This window comes from Heliconius melpomene, chromosome 6, assembly GCF_056956725.1.
Source record: "Heliconius melpomene rosina isolate 202511_hmr_F chromosome 6, ASM5695672v1, whole genome shotgun sequence".
Taxonomy (NCBI): Eukaryota; Metazoa; Arthropoda; class Insecta; order Lepidoptera; family Nymphalidae; genus Heliconius; species Heliconius melpomene.
Window position 1 is genome coordinate 5037440 of NC_140394.1, and position 15774 is coordinate 5053213.

Here is a 15774-nt window from a genome sequence, read left to right on the forward strand (position 1 = left end):
AGTTTGTTCAGGGGAAGGCGGGAAGCCTCTTGCAGTAAAATTTCTACTAATTGAATACATATTTAATTCAGTACTTACAACACTTAACAATTATTTTTCGAACGTTTTTGTGTTTTTAATGAAAAAGAATATAAGAATCTTTCCAATAATTATTTATATGTATTTATTACGTACAATATTCGTATAATTTTGAAGGCACTTTAGAAGTAAAATGTAAGGTAAATGAGATGTACTCTATATTTTTAATTAACTATTCATTTTATGCTAATAAGGTAAGGCCTTCCCAAATAAAAGTCTCGTATTCAAACGATATTTCAGAGGAGGCTCGACGTCGGTGAATCTTCCTGTTTAGTAGAAAACTCACGCGAGACAATTTTTCACGTCAATGTTCACTATGATATTACGTTGAGACAATGAGAGCGGGCGACGATGCGTTACAAATTTAATTTTAATATTAATATACAGTCAGTTTAATAATAATAATAACAGACAAAGGAAGAAATTACTTGTTTTTTAGGGTTCCGACCCTCAATTGATAAACATAGAATCCTTATAGGAATACATTATTGTTCGTCTGTCCGAGTTAGAATTAGGAATTTGTTTAAAATGCAAGTGTTTTAATGGGAACAGAGGGTCTTAGGTAACACTAGGTTCTCAATTCTCTCTCAAATTCTTAGAAAATTTATAATAATAAAACTTGATAGAGACTAAATTTCATTTTATTAATTTCAAGCTTTAATCCACTGCAAAGCATGTTTATTAGGAAATATTCTGAAAATCTAAACTTTAAGCGACAAGACATAAATAAATAAGCTCCTTATATTTAAAAGCAAAATAGAATATTAAGTGGGATTTTAAAGTGACAAGTGCAGACTTCACCTCCGTAGCGTTTTGCACTAATTGCCATCTAAAATAGTCTAGGCTGATGGTAGAGAGACCTGCCGCTGCCGTGTCCGTGTCAGATGAGTGCAAGGCGGTTCGATGAGCATATTCTATTAATAAACTGTAAATATAGATACTTCAATATTTTCATTAAAATTGTCGTTTTAAAATACATTTATAGGTAAGTAGGATTATAGGATTTAAAAAAAAAAATAGTTTATTAAGGTCACATACACAAAACAGAGCGGAACCACAAAATAACTGCTTTAAAGAATTAAAAAAGTTTCAAACACTTTCATATTTAACATAGACGAATTTGGGGCTAAGAAAAATAATCAATAATTGACTGTTAGTCCATAGGTACTACTTATTTTTATAGGCCATTAAGGTTTACTATCGACACGGTGTGATTGCTCTTTAGTAATTTGGCATTCCTGTCTTCATGCTGAGTTTTGACACCTAAAGTAAACAATATTACCAAAGTGAAGTGTATTTTGTAAGTGTCTACAATAAAATTACTTTCAGTAGTAAAATTGTTGTTATCTATATGTTTATACTCATATGTGTGTATGTAAGAAATTCTTTTAAATAAAAATAACTTTATAGCACAGTAAGATTAATTTATTATTTCTCTCTAATTTCTACCAATTACAATTATGTAAAATAATAATTAATAATTATATAATTATTTCTGTTTCAACATCATAAAACTAAGTAATTGAGGCTTTCTTTGCGTAGTGAGATAGCCTCGGGTCTTGTAAGCACGATGTTTGTGGGTTCGATCCCGTCTGAGCTAAATTAATTATATATTCATGTCAATCCTATATCCTAGTATAGCGAGAGTGTGTACATAACACATAATGTGTAAAAGGAAATGGCGTGCCTTGATACTAAAGTATACTACATATAAGTGGGATAAAAAGCGAAGCTGAAGAAAAGAAAAATATAACTTCCTTATATTCAAATCCTGATATGCGGGAGCGGGAAAAACGTGAAACTGATAAAAAACTTCAGTTCTCTTATTTGATGCAACATCCTATTTACAAAGAATCTACAAATGAATATATATTAGATATTTTGCAGACTAACATAATTTCATCATGTAGATAAATAACTAAGATAAAAATCGACAGTGTCGCCTAGTTCAGAGCTGATCCAGCACATAATTATCTTACATAAAAGACAGAATACTGGAAAATTGTTTTCTATATCTACATAGCTTATACTTAAGGAAGGATTTTTTGATTTAATTTAGAATAAATCGTAAATCCTCAATTATTATTTATATAATATTCAGTGTATTATAACAAGTTTTTTTTAACATAATTTTTAGAAATTAGGTCCAAAAGTAATATAATATGAATATTACTAAAATTTAATAATACTTTTTTAAATATTCTTCGTAGTTCTTTCTATAAATATTGTTTTAAAGTTAACAACTTAGTAATATAACACCGAAACCACATTCATAAAGCTTTTAGTAGAAATTTCCTGATGTAAAAATCTCTTTGACAATAACTACAAACTTTGAAATATCTTCGATATTAAGAAATAAACATATTATAGTGAAAATGTGAAGGTTTTGATATGCCATCGCCTTTTTAAATGATAGTTGTCAACCATGGTTGTAAAATGTCAAGCTTAATCTCAGTAATCAGGAATTTCCAATACACTCCTTACACTTGCACTGTCTGATAGAAATTTCAAGATTGCCACATATTCTCCCCCATGAGACTCATTCGTCTGTTAACAAAGATAAGTACTTGTATGTAAAGAAAAATACATTTTATTTTAAACCTTATAGAGGATAAAGTAGAGGATGTGTTCAGATTGTATGAGAAAGGTAATTTTATAAGGATAAGAAATGAACATCGTCAAGTTAGCAGCCATTTTAAACAAATTGGGCACAAGTAAACGTTAATGTTCGAGTATGTAAATTGTAAAGATAGGTATAACAGATATTAGACATTATAATAGATGTATAATGCGTTAGTAACTTACTACTAGTACCTATCACTAAAATCACTAAATAAATGAATGATAATTGAATTATCATTATTAGGGTTCCGTATATTTTAAGGAAAAAAGGAATCCTTATAAGATCTCTTTGTTGTCCGTCTGTCTGTCTGTTAAGAGCCGTTATCTCAGGAACGCTTGGAGATATCAAGTTGAAATTCTAATGATATATCTACGGTACATTGATTTCCTAACTAACGTAAGTATTTCTACTAACTTAAGCCTGTGATTTATGTAATATTATATAATAATAATATTATATAAAAATAATAATATATATTATCGGTTAAGGACTAATTATTGTTACATTTTTACGTTATTTAAACTATTAAATAAAACTGTTTATATGATAGAACGCATAATTGTAGATGATCAAAATTATATTGTTTAGAAAGACATTAAATGAATTTTAAGTAAATAGCCACATACAAGTCAAGTGGCTAATGCTTGATTGATGAGTGTGATGACGCAAATAAGTACGCTTTTAAAATCACATGTATTTTTCTATTAAAAGAATTAAATATGTAGTTCATTTATATAGAAATATAATAAAAAAGAAATACATAATAAACATAGCAATTTATGTGTTGATATAGGTGTATATGATACTTATACTCCGATCAGGTTAGCTATAAAAAATGTAATCAAATAAAATAAATCAGCTTCACGCTGTATCCCGCACACAGCAGGGTAGGCAAAGGAGAGAACCGAGTGTTAAGACACTCCGTTTCCCACTTTCTGTCGAATTCTGGAGACGATTTTTTTTTGAGGAGGGAATTAATTTGGATTAAATTAATTTTTATCGTTGTAAAATTACGTTATCTTACATGTTTGTAATTACTTTTTAATTTATGATCACATTTTATATGAATTAAATTTCTGTTTAAATTAAATTACGTTTTGTTAACAAAATCTATACTGAAAACAGCTATTTATTCGCAATTTAGTATCTTTTACATTTATTATTGGGGAATACGAGATATATCCCTTGAGAGCCAACATCGAAAGAAACAAAACACCTTGACTGTTCTACGAATTTCATTTGAAATATTATACTTTTATATAACAGAAAAAGAAATAAGAAGCTATTTAAATTTTTCCTTACTTAAAAGTACAGTGGTTTTATAAGAATAACGCTTATAAAATAAATTTACGTTCTGCAATGGTAAAGTTCAGAATTTTAGGTTGTTAAAAGAGCTTGTTTAACTGCATTGATGACTCGACGACACTCGTGCAACGTAACAGCAAAGCATATATTTTTGCACTGTGAGAGCACTCAAAAAGAGTTCAAATACGTTTCAATTATGCAACTTGACTCCGGAATACGGTCTTTTAGCATTCCGATATTTGAATTTATTTACCTTTTAGGTTATACGTTCTTGGAACCAATAATTTCTTGGTGGAGAATAAATTTATTTATTGTATTAGATTTCCATTATTTTTTTGGTCTCACTCTGTATCCCGTATATAGGGATAGGAAGAGGGAACCTACTATTAAGAAACCCTTCAAAATGAAAATGTTAAGCATGTTCCCCCGTGTGGAAATCGAACCCAGAATCGTCGCGTTAACAATCACACATTTGTGCAACTAGGCCATGACGGCCACAATATTAGGTACTATGAAAATGAAAGAAAAAAGATATTTCAATAACATAACTTAATTGCAAGAAAGAACAGTAGTTAGTCAATAATAAACTTTCACTCAATTATATAATCCTAATTACTCAGTTCTTATTAGAAAAATGCAAGTTTTTAATTGGAATTAGTTGTAAACAATATAATTAATTGAAATAAAGAAACAACATTAAGTTTTCACGAAACCTGCGATCACGTCAAACATGAAGGCTTCAGGACCGCCCCGAGGCGGGAGTGGGCGGGGCGCTGTCCTATATAAGCCGTGCAAGCCTAAAAACATTGTTATTGAATGCGATAGTATCAGCGGAGTGACAACTGCCCTGAAACACTTTCCCGCGCTCCAACTTCACACTTGTCAGGTAAGTTCCGAGCTGATAAAAGTTTTTCATTTTCACTTCCGCTAGGGCCGTTGTTAGATTTTGCTGTAAATTGTGAGGAACACATATGTGAAATTTATCTCGAATTGTTAAATACAAATTTATTTTATTATAGGACGTCAAATTAATTACTGAATTGTGGCTGTGATTTATAATTTTTAATAATTACTTGTGGGTGTCCATATTTTTTCGATTTATTTTATTTAATTATATCCAACTCCTAACTGATTGATTCAAGTGATTTGAAGTTATAGTAGAAAGTATTGTAGGTATCTTTTATTGAAAATGTACAGTGATTTTAAATTGTGCCTTATTTATTATTCATATTTCTTTCGTCACGTTACAGGTAATTTTATTTATTATAAAATTATAAAATTAGATTAAAATAATGAAAAATATATTAGTATAGATTTACTAAGGTAATTGTATTTCTTTAGAAAAACCAGATACATAAAAAACAGCACCTGCAAAAATATCGTTGCTTTTAAAGTGCCAAAATATTATATAATGATTGTAAATAATTCACAGAGCTACTTAAAAAGCAATCTCGTTGAGGCTATTTATTTAATGAAAGATGATATTACTCTGACCCCAGAGTATAGCAAATAATAAAAACAGTAATTTATTTTAAACGTACCTAACTCTAAAGTGTATAATTTTATTATTTTCTCTAAAGTAATAAAAACATATGTATGTTGTTTTAAACCTGTTGGAAAATAAACCATTCGAACGTAAATATGCATAAAAAATATAAAATCTTATATTACATAGGAAAATTAAGAGCCAAGAGAAATATATTCAATTTAATTTAATATCATAGTATTAAAATTAAATATCTAAATCATTTATCTTGTAGAGGTTTTCGGTCTCTCTTTTTTAACTGAATATACTAAAAATATTATGTAAACCATTAATGTCTAAAATAATTATAAACTATTTTATAAAACTATTTTTATGTGCAAAAAGAATGGTCGAAGGTTTCTTTTTATAGAAAAGCTGTCTCGACTATGTTGACTTTCCATTATACAGTGTACAATTTTTTATTAGCTTTCAGTCTGTTCAGAGAAGACCTCTTAAAAAATTGCACTAAAATAACTACTTACTATTTTTCAAAATACCACTACAGATTAAAATTTCTTACTTAACTTTTTAATTTATTTTTGAAGTGTTTGTATAAATTTTAATAGCTTAAAAAACTAACAGTTACTTCTTTAATTCATCACCCATAATTCGTGCTACGTATAGAAAAAGAGATTACTCATTTGAATGAGGAGACGCTTAATCTAAACCTACTCCAGAAATTAGATTTAGTGGACTTAATGGACGTGGCATATTGTCTAAACTCAATAGGGGTACAATTTCTCTAAATAATTCCTCATATTGGGAACCAAACCTACAACCACCATACTTCCAACTGAGCTACCATTTAAAAAAAGTAAATCATTTATTTCAGAATTTTTTTTTATGAAATCTTTTTGTAGTGAAAGCTTTTTTTATTTTTTTAGACAGTTGAACCGTGAGAACCTTATGTTAATTTATGTAGAATTTTTTTCAATTTATTACTCCCATTTATGTGATATTATTCTTTTCTTGCTTAAAAACGAAAAGGAAAGATTTATGTATTTTTATTTTGGATTAAAGTAACATTCTAAACTGATATAGGTCTGAAGAAATTTAAGGCGACGTTTGCCAATTATGTTATAAGGTTATTCTTCATCATATTATATGCTTCGCTCCAGCCCAAGTGACATGTAATTACGCTAAGTTGCTTGTATGAAATTAAATCGGACATATTCGAGAGTTCATAAAATACAATATGGGCTCGTTGACTTAGTGGTTTATATATGGATTCTAAGCTTTTAGTAGAAAAACGTGGAATATGGTTTTCCCTATTTACTTCTAAATTATTAATAGTATTTTTTTTCATAACAGTGAAAAGTTATGTAATATTTTTATTATTATTCAAATGTGCAATAAATAATATTCACATATACCATATTACTTTGATATGAAATGAAAAATTATAATAATAAATTCAAATAAATCTTGATATTGCAACGTGAAATTAAATAAATAATATTTAATAGTACTAAACTATCCTATAACTTAGGGAAGTTCAAAAGATCATATATATGTAGGTTACATATACATTATTTTATATATCTTAAAATAAAATGTTAATTTCATTACGTTATAAAGTATATATTTAATGTGCTCTAACTTTAAACAGTGCGTGAAGCGGCACGGTACTTCCAACCTCAGCTGATGTTCCTTTAATCTTTGTACGGACGGATTTACAAATTAAACATTATCACTGTTGATCAAAGGAAATGTAATAGTGTCCATTTAGCTAATTGACATGTAATTCTCTCATTTTCTTTGGCCTTATCCGTTATTTCGTTTTGTTATTCATAGTTAATTTATCTCGACTAGTTCGTTGGCGAATACGTAACTTAATATCACATTGCCGACCTTTATTCAATCTATTTTTCTATATTGGGTCAGTTACTGTCGAAATGGTTGATTCTTTATTATTTTGAAAAGCGAAATAGAAATTTGATGTTATTACAACGAAAAGAAATTATTGGAATAATTATCTGTAATTTATATAATTCCAAGCGAAACCAATTCTATTTTAAAATACAATTTTAGGAATAGACTCGTAAGATTTGTTTGAATTAAGTTCTTGTTTTCTGTTCAACTTTACAATAATAATCATTTAGTATGTATATATGCGTGGACGTAACTTAATATAAACAATTTATCCGCTTACTAATTAAATTTGACCCAACTCTAAGTCCTTAATGCAATCTCATAAGCCACTTGTCTCAATATTATCCTGTAATTACAGGTACTTGGAATTTTTCCTCTTTAAAATCGTAAAATAAATATTCTCAAGTAACTATTTTAACATTTGTTTCACTTATCATTTAAAATAATTTTTACGAATTTGTTATAAATAATCATTTTTCATAATAATAATTGATAAATTAAAACTGATTGAATCTCGAATTAAGTAGGCATTAAATGTTGAATTGCGGCACTGAATCTTCGCACTAGAGCAAAGAAATTAAAATATATATATTAATTTATTTCATAAAATATTAAATTTCCTCGAGTAGGCTTCGCACCCATAACCTATCGTGTTTAGACGCTTGTGCCCCTAGGCCACGTCTGCCCTCATTATTTTGAACTATTTTTTTATTATATTTTAATAAATATTCCCTACAATATTGTCCAAAATGTCCCGCTAGCCTCAGTGTTAAGTGTACTTTGTTAATTGGTTCCCTATGGATCAAAGTTCTTTAAGCTGAATCACTGCGGAAACTTAAAATAATAGTACAACAGAAATATTTAAGCTATTTAACCCAACCTAAGTATTCATATTATATTCCTTATGCATATATTATGTATGAGGATTTACTTATTTTGGCATACTATAATGTTTTGGGTACTTAAAGTCTTATATAGGAGTAATAACTTTGTTGGAAATAGTTAAGCCTTTGAACCGAACCGAAAGAATTTATTTATATTTTTAATTAGTATCTTTCATTAAACATTTATATTTAAATATTTACATGTGACTGTAAACGTGACAGGTTATGGATTCAATTGTCACTCGAGGAAATTAAATATTTCATATTTAAATTTTTCTTCGCTCTGGCCTTGAGCCAAAGCGCGGGGTTGAGTTCCACGTCTCAACACGCAATGCTTCCAGAATCTCCTTCGGTGGTAAGTGGAGAACGGAAGTGACTTCTAAGTTCCCTCTATCTACCATGCTAAGTGCGTAAAGCTAAAAAAATTGTAATATAAAAATGTAATATTATGTAACAGTTTTAGTTGTGCAAATATTTTAAACGAAATAATACTCAAACTGCTACGAACTACTACGCTCGTACCGTCGGCTCGTAGCAAGCCATCAAGTCTACGATATTTATTTGCTACAAAGTTGATACCAATTTTTTTAGCTTTACCCTTTTTCCTACATATAGCAGGGTAGAGAGAATCTAGTGTTAAAACACTCTGTTCCCTATTTTCTGCCGAATTCTGGAGGCATTGCATGTTGAGTTGTCTTGTTACCGGTGAAAAGAAAATATAAAATTTTTCTTTTCCTCGAGTCACAACCTGTCGCGTTTAGAGACACACCCTCGTGCCCCTGCGCCACGACTGACCTCAAAAGGTCATTAAAGCTTCACGTATTAATACATTTATAGATACTTTATAAATAGTCTTCATAAATCAGTGTTTTTTATTTTTAACCGACTTCGTAAAAGGAAGTAAAAGGAAAAGGTACCAATTCGACTGTGTTTATTTTTAAGTTTGTTACCTCAAAACTTTGGACTGGGTGAACCGATTTTGATGATTCTTTTTTTTTTCTCGTAAAGCTTGCTTTAGTATTTGTTAAATATTTACACTTAATAATATTTGTCACGCTGTTTTAAAGTGAACTTTGGAAGTATAATTTAAACCCGAAAACATGACTAACGACGAAAATTTGATTTCTCATAATAAATTAAATTTTCGTAGCGTCTTCCAGGCTGTGGGTCTGTCGCGAATCAAATAAAGACCACATGGAATTACAAATAATTGAATCGTTCCATCACTACGAATTTAAACGGATAATACTTACTTTAAATGTTCTGGTATTTTTCTATTGATTGTAAAAAATATATTACAGTAATATATTTTATTAATTTAACATAAAATTTTATATAATTTATTATTAAAGTATATAATATAGTAATATTATATATTTTTTAAACGTATTTTTTAATTAGTAAGTTCAAGTAGTATTTTTCTTTCGTTGCTATATTTCAAGAATTTTGTTCTTACGCAATCCTTTAAAATTAATGCTAGACGCTCGAGTAGGATTTTCTTATCGCAGTACTCCACTCCGTTCATACGGCTGACTTAACGACATCTAAATAACACGGAATGCATAGTAATATTATAACAATGAGGTCACTACAATAACTCAGCTTCACGCTGTGTTGCTGCAAAGGGAAAGGCAGAGAGAACGTAGTGTTAAGACTCTGTTACCCACTTTCTGTTGTTTCAAGGCATTGAGTGTTGAGTGATTTTGCCTTGGTGCTATAGTGAATTGATTCCCTATGTGAGGATCGAACTCAAAACCGTCGTGTTACAGTCACGCCCTTGGAGCAGGGCCACGATGGCCCGCAATAATAATTAGTCAGACAAAAATAACCATAATTGTAAACATTTAGGGCAATTAGATATTTTAAGTATATCTATAATATTAAGAACGCCATAAAATTAAAAATAAACGTACTATATCGCCTTGCCATATTTTAGTTCACGGTTGAATTATCCTAGTAGAGCTTTAATGACCTTTTGCGTTGAAGCCCTACATAAGGAACGAGTTGTATAAAAATAATCTTTTTATTTCTTCACTTTATGCTTGTGTGTGGATCATTTTAGAGGCACCCTGTCTGAGTTTGAATATTAGTTTGACTGCAAGCGCGACTGGTTGCGGGTTCGACACCCACTCGAGAAATCTAACATTTTCGTCACATACATTTAAGTCAAATGTATGTGTATATTTTCAATTTTACGAATATGATGATTAAAGGTTTTAAAAGGTTTCTCAAAGGGAAGAGTTGTGTTTTGTCATTGACAATAAACTCTTTTTACGACTGCATTATGCGAATCGTCTCGACAGGACGCCCGTAAACCTATTTTATTGTTTCGTCGACGCACGGTCCCATGCAACGGAAATATGAATATGCACTTAGAAAGCTTCTACAGTAATGACGTGATGGAAGCTAACTTTACTATTAATTTGTTTATATTGATAGTATTTTAATATTTAAGATAGATTTTACACTAAAAAATAATAAGGTATATTAAAATAAAGTAAAATATAAAAGTAAATTGTCATATGGAAAACATGTTAACTTGTTATACAAGAAATTTGAACACTCGTTATCCTTGTACTTTAAATGTGGCTTATTACTTATATCATTTAATTTATTTATTTGCTCTTTTTATTTAAGGGTCATAATCAGAAAAAGTGCACATTTTGTGTCTTTTCTTGTCCCGCTACTTTGAATGCGTTTTAAAAATACAATTTTAAAGATAATTTAAATATTTTGCCATTTAAGATAAATTTACTTATTAACTTAAAGATTTTTGTAATATTTTAAATGTATTAAGGCTTTTAATAGTATTTTTTGTTAGTTGCAAAAAACTTTTCAAAATGCTTCCATACAATTTTTCGTGTCCCATTCACCACTTTACTTTTTAAAAATTGGTTTGTTACGAATATTTATGGTTTTATTTGATTTCAGATATGTTTATATTACTTTACTTTATGCATAATATTAAATAGAACTACTTTTATCGATACATTATTTAATAAATAATATATATTAATTAACTAAATTTGTCCCAAAATATTGTCTTTTTGTTACTCAGGGCTAGTAACGTACAATTAAAATATGAACGCAATTATTTTGGATGGTATTTAATATTAGTTTTTATTGTGGCACCATTATTCTAAAAGTCAATGCTGTCGTAGCTACAACCAGTAGTGTTCTCGCTGCAGTTGAGGGGTTCAAATGTTTTAAAGGGAATGCGTAAAATTACATCTCAGGGTTATAAACGGCTTTTATTTTGGTAAGTATTCTATAATTTGGTTTTCTTGTTTATGTTATTTGCTTCTTTTTACAAAATCTCAAAAAAGAACGTCAGTGCTTGCACATGCAACACGTGGCTTATGAGCAAATATTTAAAAAAGTTAGAATTTCTCAGACTTCATTCTCAATTTCGTTATATTTCGTTACGTAACGAAACTGAGAAAATATGAAGCCTAGTTCACAATTGCGGTACCAATGTTTTCTTATATATGTTTATAATAAAATTTTATCGAATCGGTGCTTGTATATGGAAAATATGTATATAAGAAAAAAAAATTGCTGGCATATGAAAAAAACTATTAGTGACTTTTCATAACGTAAAGTAACCAAAAATAATGATTTTTAAGTTTTTTTGCTTGTTTGCTTGTTTGTCTATGTGTTTGTGCACGCTAATCTTAGAAACAGCTGAACCGATTTAGTTAAAATTTATTTTTATTCTTTCTGAAATTAGTTGTGATTTTGTGATTATTATTTTTTGATATATATTTTTGTATTTTCAGTAAGCGTAAGCTCCTATGTCAAATGCTGAAACAAATGCTTTTTTTTTTAGATATAGAGAACGTCTTAAAAAGACCAATCCTATTAAATATGAAGATATGCGGAATAAACACTTACAAAGAATTAAACTTAATTCCAATGATAACGACTCAAATTTTGATATATTTTAAAGTGAATTTAATTTTATCATTAACTTTGTGATCTCTAACTAGAAATATAACTTTATTACGTTACGAACTAGCATTATTATATTGTTAATATTCTCACTTTGTTATGTTTTCTTCTTACATTTATAATCTGTTAATTCAACGATTGAACCTTTAAAATTTTGATCTGTGTCTCATTAAATAAAAAAAACAATAGTTTTATTCATATAATATCGTTATTTTGTTGTGTATAATGCCTTATGTCATCAGTTTCGTAACAAACTTTATCAGTGTTGTTACTTATCAGTTACGTTACGAATTCGAAAATGTCCACTTTTCTGATTATGACCCTTAAATTTATTTTTTCATATAAAGTAATGAGAATAAAATTATAAATACAAATTCCTAGTTAAAATCAGGCTGATCTGATACATAATATAACGTTCGTGTTTTGATTTTGTACGGTGATTCCCTAAAGATATACATTTTAAATGAGTATCTATTAGACAGATCTAAGCGATGTATTGGAAAATTCGTACAAATTTTGTATTATATATTTTATTAGAGCTGAAAAAATACTATAGGCTCTCCTTTAAGTACAGACTGAAAGCTGTAGAACGGTTAATTGATTATTTAATATTTAAATAAAAATAGGATAACACGATTTTACCTAATGTTTAAATTTTAATGGAAAGACGTATAAAAAATCTATCAAAAACACAACTAAAATATTTTCAAAATCTTAAATCTAATTTGTTAGAATTAATAGCATACATGTTGAATTTTATCTCTGTCCTTCTAAGGAAGAGATTTCATCGTTATCATAAACTTTATCGATTAGCGGAAACGGTTGTTCTGTTTCGTGTGTACTTTTTATTTGGTCATTCAATTTGTTAGTTGGATTTCTGTTCCGTGTTAGTTTTCCGTTCTGGTCAATTACTTGATAAATATAAAATTTTTTATTTACTTTATTTATTTTTTATCAATAAAGTACCTATAAAAATCATTTTTGAATAATTATAATAACAGTTTCGTTATAATCAATAGAACTACGATTATTTACAATGTTTACAATAAAATAGCTATCTTCTAGTATATAAGTATACTTGGGATGAAAAGTAAACGCGCATCCATGTGTAATACTGGGTATATTATAAAAAGGGGCTTTGCTCATTAAAAATATAATGAGCAGCTTGGAAATGATACGTTGAATACGTTGGCGGTTATATTTATAATTACAACTCACAACAGTAAAACTATATTTAGTATACAATTAGAAAAAATAAATAAAAAAAGAACTACTTTTAGACGAATATGTAATATTCCTTGGCTTGCAACTTTCTGTAGACAAAATAATTAGTGATTCTGTATATGTTAATTTAATTTTTAGGGTTCTGTAATTAAAAAGGAAAAATGGAACCATCACTTTGTTCTCCGTCTGACCGTCTGTCACTTCATGTCACGTAAAGCTCTGAAATTAATGTCACATATTTTTGTATACTGTCCTTTGGAATATAGAATAAATTAAACTTTTAAGTCAACACAATCAAAAGAATGAAAGAGCATAGTTTAAGAAAAAACCTATAGAGTTCCCGTGGACCTACAATTACGAAATTTGACCAGAAGTAAGAACTTATTATAATAAAAAAAAAAAACCAAAAAGTTTATTATTTATGGATATGGAGATATTTATTAGAGATATTTTATAGAAAAAATAATTACAAATTTACAATTGTATTCCATTTCATACAAGATGAGTGAAAACGTCCGCAAACTTATGTTTGTTAAATTTTTAATAAGCGATCGTATCTCATGAATTTAGTTCTAACATAAACATTTACTAATTTATCTGTCTTCGCCTAATCTAATAAGAATAAGACACGTGTTTACTCCATTTAATTCATGTAATATCTGTTGAATGTCGCCATGGGGTGAGGGTGTGATCGATTTGTGGTCCTGAATGGATTGCATGTCGCACAAACGGTGGCCGTTGCGGCTTTCATCTGCTATCAGAGAGAGATATAATCGGTATTGCAATACTTGGCTATACGGTGTGAATGTAGACTTCTCTAATACATGGGATTATGCTGTAGATATTATACATATATTTTTTTATATTACTTCACGTTGTATCCCGCATGAAGCAGGAGAGGCAGAGAGAGCCTAGTGTTAAGACACTCCGCTCCTCACTTTTCACAGAAATCTGCTGGCATTGCGTGTTGAGAGGCGGAATTCTACGCCTCGCTTTGCCTCGGAACTAGAGTCAACAAATGAAAATACGAGTATTAAATATTTTATTTTATCAATTGGATATCGAACCCACAATCTATCACGTTTAAGTTCACAAGCTTGTGCCTCTACGCCACGGCTGGCCTCGAATATAAAATATTATTTTCTTAATTTTCTATGAATCAATGTTTATTTTGTTTAATTTTACGTCAAAGTTGTCTTATAATGATATCGTTCTTTGTTTGTTTTATATTATAGGGGATGTTTTAATAAGACCGTGACGTGACTTTTGGTTAATTTAAAAGCCTACGTCTTGACCGAGTTTTCTTTATCAACACGAAAAGTTTTATTTCAATTAGAATAAATCAAATAATTGTTTTTTTAATTACATACATTTTGCAAAATATAATATAACATATATAAAATATCTATTTTCTTTGTCTAATCTTCAAATATATAGGATACTAGCGGCCCCCTCGCGGCTTCGCCTGCGTGAAGTACGTTATTATTAATTACGTCCTATAAGTGACGTCCATGCAAAATTTGAAATTCCTAGTATTTGTAGTAACAAAGTTTCATACAAACTTTCAACCCCAAAAAGAACCCCTTAGAAATCGAATATTGCAAATTCCCGTCTTAGCGAGCACCTACGTCCTATAAGTAACTCCTATGCAAAATTTGAGATTCCTAGCACTTGTAGTTTCTGAGATTTCGTGATGAGTGAGTGACCTTTCGATTTTATATATATAGATAGATATAAACAACTTAACGGAGGCCAAACTTTAATGTCCTTATACTCGAAAGTAAGTTTCCTGTAATGTAACTCGAAGTGACGGGTCAACCATCTTCTGTAGTTAAAGATTAATGGGTTTAGTTACTTTAACACAACTATTACAGCTTATGTTTTAACGTTCTTGGATTTAGGCGAAAATATATAAAAAATAATTTATCCTTATATACTTACTTATATTTCTTTATTAATATAAGATATTTGTATTAAATCCATATGCAAAGCAACAGGAATATCTATAAGATTTCCCTGATTTCTAATATTCTACTCTTTTACTTATTTTATGTCTTCATGCTTATCTTCGTATAAATAACTGACAAATTAATAATATTGTAGCATTCAATTCTATAGTATAATCGATAAGGTTCGTAAAATTAATTATTTTGGTAAAGTTAAATATTTACTGAATTTATAAATAAAATACAAGGCAAACACTAAATAATTAACATGCACGCCGAGTACTTTAATTTAGCACCGATTTCGGGTAAATACCGTTCAATATACAAAAACATACAATAAATTAATTTGACGAAGTACGTGAGTTG

The 15774-nt window shown here is 29.1% G+C and overlaps 1 protein-coding gene across 1 annotated transcript in view; it reads left to right on the forward strand.

Annotated features, from left to right (window-relative positions):
• The first annotated feature begins 4769 nt into the window (after positions 1–4769).
• The window catches only part of sNPF (short neuropeptide F precursor), a 31026-nt gene continuing 20021 nt past the window's right edge, over positions 4770–15774 (forward strand). The window contains exon 1 of the mRNA XM_085187130.1: positions 4770–4892. The gene's annotated coding sequence lies outside the window, so the exon portion shown is untranslated. The remainder of the gene's footprint in view (positions 4893–15774) is intronic.